The 13,769-nt window shown below is 48.3% G+C and overlaps 1 protein-coding gene across 2 annotated transcripts in view; it reads right to left on the bottom strand.

The window, feature by feature from the left end:
- FAM107B (family with sequence similarity 107 member B) overlaps window positions 1-10,545 on the bottom strand; it is an 89,356-nt gene extending 78,811 nt beyond the window's left edge. Inside the window, exon 1 of one of the 2 annotated variants that reach the window (XM_059910366.1) lies at window positions 10,438-10,545. The gene's annotated coding sequence lies outside the window, so the exon portion shown is untranslated. Of the gene's footprint in view, window positions 1-1,265; window positions 1,390-10,437 lie in introns of those variants that run through there. The other variant, XM_059910375.1, reaches the window with a different exon arrangement.
- Window positions 10,546-13,769: the final 3,224 nt, after the last annotated feature.

Here is a 13,769-nt window from a genome sequence, read left to right as displayed (position 1 = left end):
GGCCAGTTTAAATCTCATCTCACACTCACTAACATGCTCAGTGAGAGAGGAGAATCAACAACCTCTAATGAAATGATCAATTCAGGCAACAGTCCTCAATGAAAGCTAACAGACCCTGGGAGAAAGGATGATGAGGAGATTCACAATGAAAGCATCAAACTCCCAGCGCATGAACCCAATGATCAACCTCCATATCACTACAAGGGAGACAACCAGACACCGTCCTGAGACGATGGGACATGAAGTGTACAACACGGCCAACAAACTAATCTTGCCCCCCTAAACCTGAATGTGAATCTATGAAAAATAATAAACAGAAACCTCATTTAAAATGGAATCAGGAAGCCAGAAGGGGGAGTTCTCATGCCCTACCACTCTACGTCAACTGCAGACCCCAAGGAAAAGAGATACCTTTGCATCTCCAACAGAAAGAAGGTTATTACTTTACCACTCAGCAGGAGGAAAGAAGGGTTTCTCTTTGCCTGGCAACAGCCCAGCCAATGAGAGGCTGTCACAAGTCAGCCAATGAAAAGCCACTATACTTTGAATTCCCAGTTTCCTCCAATGGACTCTTTGTTTATAACGGTCCCGGCCAACTCCTTCTCCTCTATAAAAGAATGTTTCTCTCCTCTGTTCTCTGGACTTACCTGTGGGTCACCATAAGTTTTAGGTCCCAAATTGTGATTCTTTGCTGTTCTCAAATAAACCAACATTTTTGCTGGTAAAATAACTGGTTGTTTTACATCAACAGATCTAATAAAGCTTTCGTTCTAACTTCCAGGTTACAGAAATACAGAGGTTAGTGGAACACGTTTAAAGAGAAAACTCTCAGCCAAATCCAGAATGCGGGACCGTCTACAAGACAACTGACTTGCTTCTTCCACAAAGCAATAACTTAGGGAGAACAGGATGGGGGAAGAAGCGCTGTTCTAGAGTTAAAACGTCAAGAGGCATATCAAATGCAATGTGTGAGCTTTGTTCGGACCCTGGTGTGAGAAACCAACTATCAAAAGACATTTTTTAAGCTAATGAGGGGTGAAATCAATGCAGGGAAGATGGGGAGTCCTACGTATTCCTGGGCTGCCCCACCCCTTGCCTTCTGATGTTCTGAAACTGCAATTCAGCCACTCTCCAACTGAAAGGGCAGGGCCCGTGAGCAGAAACTGAGCCATGGATGGCTGGGCCACACCCAGCTCTGCACAGGAAGGGGAAACTCTCAGCAAGAAGATGCAGAAGATGCTGGTTGGTAGAAAAAGAGGCAGTACCTGGGGCAATCTAGAGAGGAAATTTACAGGTTCTTGAGCACAGTTACAGCCAACAGGATTCTAGCAGCCTTGAGCTTCATAGGAAACCCATTCAGGTAAACAGCGTAAAATCCATGCTCTGAACAGAGAAGTTAACATTTGAAGCAAGCAGGGTACCTATGAAATGGGAGAGAAGGAAACAAGATGAACACCCAAGTGTACAGACAGAAAGATATGAAGTGTTTAAAAATCTTCTCAAAACGTTCAGATATTTGTGATACACAAAGAACTCCTCTGCAACAGGGAACACAAAACCCTCCAATATGGACTATTCATGAATTGGAAAAAATACCGTTTAAATACAGGATTGTTACATAGAAGGGAAAATTGTATTAGCATCTAACATAATGACATAAAACACTTTGAAAAATACATGATGCCTAATTCCACCCATTAGTAACAAGGTAACAGCCTTGGGAAACTTCATACCAAAAAAATGGCACTTCTGGTAAACATAATATTTAAGACCAACTCAAACACACAAGCTCTGCCTAATGACATAATTATGCGTTTTGAATTTGGTGCCATGCTCACACCATACCTAAGAAAGCTCCTTCACAAACGGATCACTTTAAGACATTATCATTTCCATATGATGATGCCAAAACTAAAATGCAGTATAAATATCCTCCTTAAAGCTACGGTTTTAGATTTACCTGGTCAGTGCCTTATTCCAACTGGGATCCCAAGCCCTTTCTGAGGCTAAGAAGTCAAAAGTTTTATCAGCAGGGTTAAGGGAATGTGGAGTCTTGGCCGAGGCAAAGTTCTGCAGAGAGGAGGCCCAAATTTGATCCCAGCTCTTAGAACCTGGGGCAAACTTCTTCATCTCTCTATGCTTACTTTCCTCATTTGTAAAATACTAACACTAATGGTACCTCCCTCACAGAACTTCTTGGAAGACCACAGAAGATAATGAATGAAACCACGCCTGGCATAATCGGAAATGCTCAGGAAATGCTAGCCATCATTATGTTTATCTTCATCTGAAGGCCCATCCCCGTGGAAATCATTCTCATCAGCACAGAGTACCTCTTTCTGACCAAGGCAAAGAATGTTCCTTAAGAGCAGACATGGTGTGCCACAATGAATGGACCTCAAAAACACTCTGTTAAATGAACAACACTGGACACAGAAGGCCACATATTGTATGATTCTCTGTGTAGGAAATTTCTAGAAAAGGCATAACCTTAGAGACAGAAGATCAGTGTCTGCCTGAAACTGGGGATGGAAAGAGGAATGGACTACAGAGTCTAAAACTGGGCTGGGGTGATGGGTGCTCAACAGTACAAATTTACTAAAAATTATGGAACTGTATGCTTACCATGGGTGAATTGCATGGTATATAACTGATACCTCAATAACGCTGTACTGGGGAAAAAAAAGATGTGCTTTCAAAGTGCTTGCACAAGTCCTTTCTCACCAATCTATTCTGACAGCAAACTCACATATTCTGCAGAGCACAGCCAAACAGCTGAGAACGCCAGGCTCGGGCAAGGACCAGACCTGGATCCTAATCCTGACCCGGCTTCGTCCTACAGCAAGCTTGTTACTTCTCTAGTCCTCGGTTTCCACATCTGTGAAATGGGAACCCTAACAGTATTCATTTCAGAGCTGTTTGAGCACATTTATAATCCTCTCCCAAGTTTCCCAGATCAATAAACGGTGCCACCCTTCACCCAGGGGTTGAGGCTAAACACAGAGGTATCACTCATGACTTCTCTCCTTTCCCATATCTGCCCCAATCCACGACCGAGTCCTGAGGGTTCCATCCTCAAAATATTTCAGGTATCCATCCAACCACTTCTCTCCAGCTCCATCCCAGTCCTCGGGGACTCACGAAAGCCTCTCACGGGTCCCCCTGCCTCCACTCTGGCCTCTGCAGTTATGGCTGCAAGGGGGTATTTACAAACACAAGGCTGACCTCCACCACCTCCTGCTCAGAACCCTCCCCTGGTCCCCTACAGCCTGCAGGCCCCACCTGATGAGCACCTCTGGTCCCTGGGCCGTTATCTGCACTTGCCTCTGCACAGACGGATGGGGGTGAGGCTCACCCCTTCCCTCACTCAGAGCTCAAGTTCTCCTCCTCAGAGGGGCCTCACCCTACTAAAAACCCCACCTCTGCTCCCGCCGGACTCCAACCCCTCGACCTCATTTCCTTCACAGCAGTGACACTGCCTGGAATCACATCATCTACGTTCTCCTTTACACGCTGTCTTCCCCCTAGAAGAGAAGCTCCACGCAAGCAGGATATTGACACTGTCTTACCCACATGCCCCAGAGTCTGGCACAGGGTCTGGCATAGAGGAAAATGCGTTAAATACTTCCTGAAGGAATAAAGAACTCTCACAAAGCACTCAGCACAACACCTGCCAGATAGGAAGTGCTCAAGAACTGTTAGTTGGTAAGAATAAAAATACTTATTTATTATAATTACAGTTCACAGATCAGAATACGGAAGCCCTACGAGGTGACCTGCCTAAGCCAGGTTGCACTCTTAAGTCTGACAGTCTAGTACACATCCACGGTGCCACGTTCCACGAGCACAGAATAACTGATGCTCCCTGCCCGCCCCCAGCACGAACGCAAAGGATACTGCGGCCAGTCCTCCTGACCACGCTGTGCCCTGCCTCCTCTCACCTTGAAAGAGTCACCTGATCCTAGAAGGGGTGGCCGGCACGCTATTGAACCCTACGGCAGTCCCAGGAACGACAACTGATGGTCCCAAGCGTTCCACCAGGTAAAACGAAGGCAGGCTTCCACCTCACCCTAAGACCACTCTAAGAGGTAGGCAAAGGTGATTATCTGCATTTCATAGATGAGAAAGTAGAGAAAGAGAAATAAATGACCTGCTTGAAAACCACATGCATATTAATTAATGGTGAACCTGGGCCCAGGATTCTGAACATTTTAGAACACTAGGCCTCCCTCTTTCCAACACACTACACTACTCTGGGCATCCGTGAAAAAAGGAAAGGAAGACAAAGAACCCTGACCACAGCTTTATCTATTTTATTTTATTTATTTACTTTTTAAATTTATTTATTTATTTATTTTTTGGCTGCATTCGGTATTCGTTGCTGCGTGCGGGCTTTCTCTAGTTGCAGCGAGCAGGGCTACTCTTCGCTGCGGTGCATGGACTTCTCATTGCAGTGGCTTCTCTTGTTGTGAAGCACAGGCTCTAGGCGCGTGGGCATCAGTAGTTGTGGCACACGGGCTCAGTAGTTGTGGCGCACTGGCTTAGTTGCTCCGTGGCATGTGGGATCTTCCAGGACCAGGGCTCGAACCCGTGTCCCCTGCATTGGCAGGCGGATTCTTAACCACTGTGCCACCAGGGAAGTCCCGCTTTATCTATTTTAAATGACATTAAGTTGTAAGGGAAAAGAACATTCTAAAGAAAGTCCTTCTATATATACAAATTCACAATGACACTCTTAACTTCCTCCAGCACAGGGGAATTTTCATACCTCTCCATTAGACATCCGGAAACAACTTCTGATTATTTATACAGTGGGAGTTTGTAAGAGCACTGCAGGGTTTTGTAAACTCATGAGCATGGATCAGGCCCAGATGCCTCAAAAACCTGGATAAAATGTGAGTTTTAACCTGAACGCTCACGGAGTGCACTCTGTGTCACATGTACTAATGACGACACAGAAAAGCTGACACCACAGGATCACGGCCTCTCTCCTAGACACTTGGTTACGTCGCTTTATGAAGGGTGCCAGAACCTGTGTCCAAGAATAGAATAAAACATGCCATTTCTGATAGCAAAGCCAGGTTCTTTAAAACACTCCTGAAGGCATGAAGGCGTCCTGAAAGGTCAGATAAAGAGAGGAGGGAGAAGGCCCTCATCCTCTGCCACCCCCCACCAGTGTCCCGCATCTGCATCCTGGCATCACTGCTGTTATCAAAAATCTGTGGGCGACAGCGCAAGAGCCTAAACACCTTTGGCCGGCCATGCTCAGGGACCATGTGTTTGGGGCTTCAGGCCCTCGGAGGTAGGTCTTACAAAGTTCATCTCACAAACAAGAGCACTAAAGCTCCCGGGGGCTCCGTGACTTGTGGGGGTCACAAAGCTGGGGCCTGGTACCAACTCAGACACATCTGGTTTCAAAGCTCCAAACTGTTCCCGCGCGGCACATTCGTTAACACGCCCCGTTCCCCAATCCCACCCCTTCTGCCCAGGGCTGGCACTGAACAGGGCCATAGATGCTCCACTATCATACACTTGGCACTGACAACAGAAAGGAGAACAGAGAACGAGGCGAGAAAAATCCTCCAGACAACGCACACCTACCACCCACCAGGATGCGGACAGCTGGTCTACCTGCACTTTTTCTATCTTCTGCCTAGGCTCTGCAATTCCCCATTTAAGACTTCTCCGTGTAACAACTGCTAAGGATTTATAATTCAGTAGCATGACCAGGAATAGCACTGAGGACAGGCCAGAAGCACACTGTTTCACAGCTCTAAGGGTGGAGGGAGCTTTTCTTCACACCGCAAAACCCTAAGACTATGCGGTGGGTAGGGAACATTACTGTCACCGAAGTACGCCTCCCTCCCACCTCTCCCCAGGCACACACAACACAGACTACAGCTACTGCTTTACAACTGCTCTGACCAGCTGCTTGACCTTAAATGCGATCCCTGGTAGGATGGAACTGCTAAAGAGTCCACCTTGTGTTAAAGCCGCAGTCCTTCCTTTTTCTGCGTTGCTCTCCATTTTCCTTCCTACAGTTCACCTGAGTCTGGAAAACATTCTTAAATAAGTCTTCCCACAATTTCCCCACAGCCCCTCTTATCTTTTCATTTGTAACAGAACCTGGGGTGGGCACGCCATGTCCCCACCACAGCTGGCTTCCCAGGGCCACCGGCCTGCAGGTTTACCTTCAGCGAGAACACGGGAACAAGACCACGATTTCCCAGTCCCTCCTCAATTCTGCACTAGAAAGTGTCCCAACCCCTCAGCCAAATTCTAGACACAACCGAACAGTCCTCCAAATCTGTTCCGCCAAGCCCCTACACCTTGCTCTTAAACTGATCAGCCCTGGGCAAATCACACTCGGTCCCCTCCACGCCTCTCCCCCCACCCTTCACCTTAGGGTCAGAAACCCAACCCCGCAGCCTTAGGTGGGATTTCCATCATTCTTTCTGAGATGCCTTAATTCACAAAGTGCTACCTTCCCTTCACAGCTCTTAATATCACGGTCATCAACCAATGTCTGTGTAATTCATGCAATTCTTTAAATATCTTCCTCGCCTGCCCTGCCATGTGGACAGGGACCCCATGGGACTTGTCAACTGCGGTATGCCTGATGCGAGGGCAGTGCGGGCACATGGGAAGCACTAAGGAAATGTTTGTTCAATGAAGGAATGGATAGAAAACAAAGCTTCCCCCATCAGCCTCAAAAATAGCCGCTTGATGATTTACCAGGACTAAGTGGCAGCTGGCCAATGATTTTCTTTCTTTTACTGATGGGGTCTAGGAATCAACAGGATCAGATGCGGTGAAAAGCATCGACTCCTTTTCAGCGGAGTTCCCTAGGTACTTAGTGTAAGAAAAAGTTTCAAGTTCAGACCGATGGGGCCCAGCACCTCTTGCACAAGAAGGAACAGGGGAGAAACTGGTCTGCTTCACAAAGGAAAAGCAAAACAAGGCCAAGCTTAAACAAGGAAATTACACAAAAAAACTGCAGTGAAGTCTCATCATCAGGTCATCCCAGCACTAAGTGGCCCGGGGCTGCGCACACAGACTCCTTAGCTGCACAGAGCTTTCCCTACACGACGTGAGCCCAAAGTGAGAGGCAAAAACGGGTCAGTGCTCACAGCTACTTTCTCCAGACTTAAAGAAGGCTGACAAGTCAATATCTCAAGATATCCGGGGACTTCTAAAAATGCCTAAAATCTAGACCTCACCCAACCAAACCTCCTGGCTCCTTTTCTCCAAACATTTGCACAGAGAATTCTGGAGGGAAGGGGCAGATGGAGCATTAAGAATATGAAGCTATATTACTAACCTACTATGTCCCCTCTTTTTGGAGAAAAGTTTTCCGTGCCTTAACCACTCCCCCCCAAAAATCATTAAAAGTCTTTTCCACCTTTACATGTGGCATTAAGTAGCTAGTGGGAAGCAGCCGCATAGCACAGGGAGATCAGCTCGGTGCTTTGTGTCCACCTAGAGGGGTGGGATAGGGAGGGTGGGAGGGAGACGCAAGAGGGAGGGGGTATGGGGATATATGTATGCGTATGGCTGATTCACTTTGTGATACAGCAGAAACTAACACACCATTGTAAAGCAATTATACTCAAATAAAGATGTTAAAAAGAAAAAAATAGGAAGGAAGGGAGAGAGGGAGGGAGGAAGGGAGGGAGGACAGCATCCGTCCTACCACATACAGTTCAGGACCCGGATCTCTCAGCACTTCTCTCAAGCACAAACCAAGTCTGCTTCTAAACATCCCAGGAATGGAATCTCCAGGCAACAGGGACAGGTGTCTGGCCATCACAAAGAGCCATACAAGTCTGTAACCCTGGACCACTCCCAAACTTTCCTCTCCACCCTGTGAGGCAGCAGAACTTTTGAGAGCAAAGCGGCTCAACTCTGACCTCACGTCCAGCTTGGCTGTGCTGCTCAGACTGTTCAAGGTCATAGGAGGGTTGAAAAATGAGATTGAGAGATTCTGATGGCCCCTATTTTAGTTTCTTTTGACTTCTGGTTGCAGAAAGGTGCCATTATTACAGCAGATTACATACTTTACACACTCACTCACAGGTCACTGCCGTTGACCCTCCATATCCACAGGGTATTGGTTCCAGGACCCCCGAGGATACCTAAATCCACAGATGCTCAAGTCCCCGATATAAAATGGTGCAGTACAATGAATACGGTCGGCCCTCTGTGTCCGCGGATTTGGCATCTACGGATTCGATCCTTGGTTGGTTGAATGTGGGGATGTGAAACGTGGGGATACGGAGGGCTGATTGTACTGCACCATAACCCGTCCAAGCATGCTCACAGATTAAGGAGCCCACGTTAGAAACAGGAACAAAGATTGCACCTGACGGTACATAACCACAGCTTCCTTCTTGTAAATTCTTCTGACTTCAAAAAGTATTGCATCATCCTAATGATCAATCTAGTACTTCTAAACAGTTGTCTCCAAAACCTCTTTTTAACTTTGCATATTGGAGAAATTAAATGCCGGAAAATTTTACAAGTGGAAAATAAAAGTATGTAATGACAAAAGCATTCAGTGGCTAAATCTGGGTTGGAACAATGTGTTTTTTGTTTTTGTTTTTTCACAGAACACAGGCACGCAGAACTACTCTCCACTCATAGGAAAACCCTTCTTATTTTACTTTCTCAACGCAAGGTCTTTTAGAAGCAAGCAAGTCACCAGCTACAAAACCATGGCTATTCCTTGCTCTACAAAGAGTTCCTTTCCATCACATATTTCTCATGGATCTCAGAACACAATTTTATTTTTCTGAATATGTTAAAAGCCAAAAGGTTTACTTTTATTTAAAAAAAAAAAAAAGCCAATCTGAAACTACTCCTGAAATCCAAAGAATATAGTACATTAAACGCTTCTATCAATCCGTTCTTCCCTATTAAGTGGAACTTGCATTGTTTTTTCTCTTTCTTCCCTCCCCCTTCTGTATAGGCGGTTATTTGCAAGGCTATAAGGAAATATACTTCAAACGACTTGTTGGCAAAACACTGCTGTAGACTACGGTTATTAGAGATTGTGTTTTAGACTGATGGGAGTGGTAAAGATTAATAATCAGTAACTCCCTGATCTATTCATTCACACACATTTCCACACCATGGCTGGCAAGCCATAAATGAAGCAAAGATGCCGATATCCTCAGGGTATGTTTGGGTGGTTTGGTACATGAGTGACTTTTTTTTCCCCTATATTTCTTTTCAATTTTTTAATAAATATATATAATTTTATACTTCAAAGTTTTAAACTGGAAACGACTAGCACTAAGAAATCTTCTCTAGACAGGCCCTCCAGATACTATTTCAACCTAAAGCAACTTGGACAGCTAAAATCTCCAAAGTGATGGAGAGGGCACATGGCCAGAGAAACTAAGTACCTGTTAGCAAGAAATCCTCAAGTTAAAAATATAAAGTCTAACAGGCCGCATTCCGGTTTTCTGTATTTATCTTGAATATCAAACTCATTTTCATTAAATAACTTTGCTCTACTGTCATTAAGTCAAGTCTTTCCAAGGAAGGAAGGGTATGGTATCTTGCTGCAGAGAAAAAGATACGGCATTTATCCTCTGCGGGATTCCGCTTCGCATTTCAGAGGGACGGTTACCATCCCCTACACAGCACGTCAAAACTTGGCCAGACGCATCCACGCCATCCCCGAGGGACCTGAAGATACTTGAGGAGAAGTTATGAGAACCAAAATTTTAGGACTCCTTGGGGGCAGACGCCACCCAACATTACTGGGTTCACTGGAGTAGCGGGAGCGGAGAAGAGGCAAAAATGGAAAAGTAACTTGCAGACTGTTCGGAAACGGTGCCCCGGTCACCTTTAAACCAGCGGCTCAAAGCCCCCGCGGCCCGTCCTCTGCTTGCCCAGGCGGAGGAGGCTCCGCGGCGGCCGGGGCTGCGGGGGGCGAGCCGGCCGCCCAGGGCTCGGCATTTGGCCGCGCGCGGCGCACCCGGTGAGCAGCGCATCCCCGCTCCAGGCAGGGTCTCTCCATTTTCAGGGCCGAGGAAGCAACAATAAGCCGAGCGGAGCGGCCGCGCAGGCTCGCCTCCCTCGCGGCGCCCCACCATCCCCTGCACCCCCGAGACTCGGGTACCCCCGCGCGCGACGCCTGCCACGCCCCGGCCCCGCACCCCGGGCTCGTCCCCGGCACGGCGCGGGGTGGCCCGGGCTCCCCGCACGCCCACCGCCCGGCGCGCCGTCCTCCAGCGCACGCAGGGACCCCCGCCCAGCGCCGGCCGCGGGGAGGGGAAGCCCGGCGGCCCTTCCCGCCCGGGGGACCCTCGCGCCGGGGGTCGGAGCAGGGCGGCCGGCCGGCCGGCCGCGCCGTGGCCCCGGCGGGCACCCCGCCTCCCCCGCGCTCCCAGTCTTTGTGTGCAAAGTAAGTGCGATAGGCGAACCCACCTCGGCGCGCGCACAAAGGCGCGCGGCTCCCTCCCCGGCGCTCGCTCCGGGCGGCCGCGGCAGCGCCCAGCGGCCCGGCGGCTCAGGGCGGCCCGGAGGCGGCGCGGGCGGCGGCTTCGACTGCGGCTCCGACGGCGGCGGCGGCGGCGGCGCGACCAGTCCAGCGCAGAGAGGCTCTTTCACACCCCGCGGCCCCGCGCGTCCGAATTAAGCGGCGAGGCGGGGCGGAGCTAGGCTGCTGAGGCCACGCCCCGGACACGCCCCGCCGCGCTGGCTGCAGCTCGGCGCTCCGGACCGCGGCCCGCGGGGACTGCGCCGGGAAAAAGTCTGCCGATTTGATTCCTGGAGGTTTTCGTTCTGTGGTTTTAGTTTGGTTGGCTTCAGAATCTCTCAAAGCAGAGGGAATATTGGAAGAAAAAAACTGAGTGTCACCGGATGAGAGAGAGAGAAATGGGAAATTAAAGGTGACAGGCGCCCGTTTGCGAGGCCCACAATCAAAGATCTCTGTCTCTGTCGTTCTCTCTGTCTCTCTGTCTCTGTCTCTGTCTCTGTCTCTCTCTGTCTCTCTCTCTCTCACACACACACACACACACACACACACACACACGACCGCAAGTACTCGGGACTGTTTGGTTTGTGGGTGTCTGGCCTCCATCGCCACTCCACGCCTGTGACATTCAGAGAGACTGTCCCCATTGAAATTCTGCCAACAGGTCACCGAAGAAAACTCAGAGGGACACGGAATCAGATGTACCGTCCAGCCAGAGCCTGAAACCCAGTGACCTGGGAATTTGCTCAGACTCCTCCCCCTCCCCGTCGCTCTTCAAAGGGTAATTGGAGATTTAAACGTACGCGAAGGAGAAAAGGGTTTGTTTTACCTCTTTTTTCCTCTCGGATTTTGTTTTTCTCAGCTCCCTTACAGCAAATCGCTTCTCTGCCCAACCCCGAGACTCTTAGATTACAATCTACGTGAATCACAGCAGGTAAAAAAATGGGAGATATGTTTCAGAGTAACAAACAATAAAGACAGCAGGTAATGGATTTTAGAGCAAAAGCTTTTTAATTTTCTTGGCAACAGATGAATAAGGGCTTATTTACTGGGAAGCTTTTCTGACTGAAACAGCTTGGGTCATGATCACACAGAAAAGTCATATCAATTATGGATTTTGGTAAACCAATTACTTACTCCAAAGATGCTGGAAAGTCACAGCACTTCAGGGGCCTCGTCATCCCTAGGCCTTGAAGCCCACTGAGAGGTGGGGCCACCTGCCACAGGATTTAGAGAGATGGGCTCCTTCCCAGCCCAAGAAATTGACCTGTGTGAACTTTATCCACGGTGTTTCCCACAAGTCTTACTTCTCTCCCATTCTTGGGTTGTGTTGGTTCTGTTCTTGACAATGGATCCACCAGTCACTAAACCAGAACCTGGGATCCAGCCTAGATTTTCCCCTCACTCCCCACATGGGAGACAATTCCAAGTCCTGCACATTCTATGTGACGGCTTGATAGCCCTCCCGGTCCCCATCCCACTGGCTCTGCCCCAGCTGGCCTTCGGGGTCTGTCAACACACTGTGGCGGTAGCCCCCCAGGTGTCCCCAGGCCCCAATCTCACATATGCTTTTACTCCAAACTGCTTCCCCAGTGAACATTCCACTTGCACATCTGCTCTCAAAACCCTTTAAGGGGTGCCCGATCCCTACTACCTGACCAAGTTCAAGCTCCTTCGTACAGTACCCCATAGAGCAGCATACCTCTTGATATCACCTTGACGACTTCCCTGGGCTCTTGCTGCATCCCCCAAACAAACACCCGTGGTGCCACTCAGCCAGAGTGTCGTATTTGCTAAACGGCCCTGTTTTGTGACTATGAGGACTGGATGAAAGAATTTGTCACCTGGTAGGCCTTTCTACATGCCTCCTCTCTGCCCAGCACACCTTCATACCCACCCCCAACCCCCAAGAGCTTCTCTCCTCTCTGAGATCCAAGTTGCTCTGAGAAGACTTCCCGACCTGCTCAAACTGAATGGACCTTTTCTGCCCTTCCCATACCTAGCATGGCCTTATAATTAGTGCACTGTATTATAAATATGTGCTCTCCTTGAGCAGAGTTTATACTTGATAGATATACATATCTTTACATCCTCCTGCTTAACCCAGTATCTGGCAAATAAGAAATGTTAGGGACTGAATTGTGTCTTCCCCAAATTCATATGTTGAAACCCTAACCCCCGATGTGACTGTATTTGGAGATGGGGCCTTTAGGGAGGAAATTAAGGTTAAATGAGGTCATGAGGTTGGGGACCTAATCCAGTAGGACTGGTGACCTTATAAGAAGAGGAAGAGATACCAGAGATCTGTCTCTCTGCGCACACAAGGAGGCCATGTGAGGACACAGCTAGAAGGTAGTCATCTGCAAGCCAGGAAGAGCCCTCACCAGAAACCAACACTGCTGACACCTTGATCTTGGACTTCCAGCCTCCAAAACTGTGAGAAAATAAATGACTTGTTTAAGCCACTGTTATGGCAGCTCAGCAGACCAATACAAGAAGCATGCATTAGATTCTAGACTCTAACACTGGAAAAGCACGGACCCACCAGTGAGCCTATAATGTACCCCCCCTCAAAGCAGCCTGGACAAACTACTATGATGCCAGGGCAGTGGACAGAGTGTCTAGACGTGATAAGTGACCACACAGCCTCTTCCCTGCCCTGGTGAGAAACAGAAACAGCTTATTCCATAGACTGAGGTATTAATGCCCAAGGATCTCAGCCTTGGCCTTACCTTTGTATCAGGAACCATTATTTCTTTTAAACCAAAAACAAAATAGTACATCAAATATTTACTTTGAACTTCTTGAGTCAAAGCTTTATTAAAAGATAGGATGCCAACACCCATTCATTAAGTCTACTGTTTGGGGCTTGTATTTCACATTCCTGAGAATCTTAGGGGGATTTTAATCCAGGTAGGATCAAGTATCCAATTTGGCTTGGGGCCCCTGGAGTCACTGTGGGTGGACTCCGGAAATAAGAACTTAAAGATTATGGACCAGAGTGATATTTATACTTGTATCCACAGCCTCTATCAACAGTGCCTGGACCACAGTAGAGGCATGATAGATGTTTGTCCAATAAATAAGCCTGGATTTTCAGGGCACAGCTAGACTTCCCAGGAGTACGTCAGGTGACACGTAACTCTCAGCCTGAACCTGATGTCCTGTAGATTCCATATTCTGGATGTGGACAGAATCCCAGGAAGGTCAGGTGAGCCGGTGGCACCTCCTTGGGTTTCTACCATTGGGCTGACACACTTCACCAGGTATATAGAGGCCCTTT

The sequence above is a fragment of the Balaenoptera ricei genome, chromosome 2, assembly GCF_028023285.1.
Source record: "Balaenoptera ricei isolate mBalRic1 chromosome 2, mBalRic1.hap2, whole genome shotgun sequence".
Classification (NCBI taxonomy): Eukaryota; Metazoa; Chordata; class Mammalia; order Artiodactyla; family Balaenopteridae; genus Balaenoptera; species Balaenoptera ricei.
This window is presented reverse-complemented; position numbering and strand designations above follow the sequence as displayed.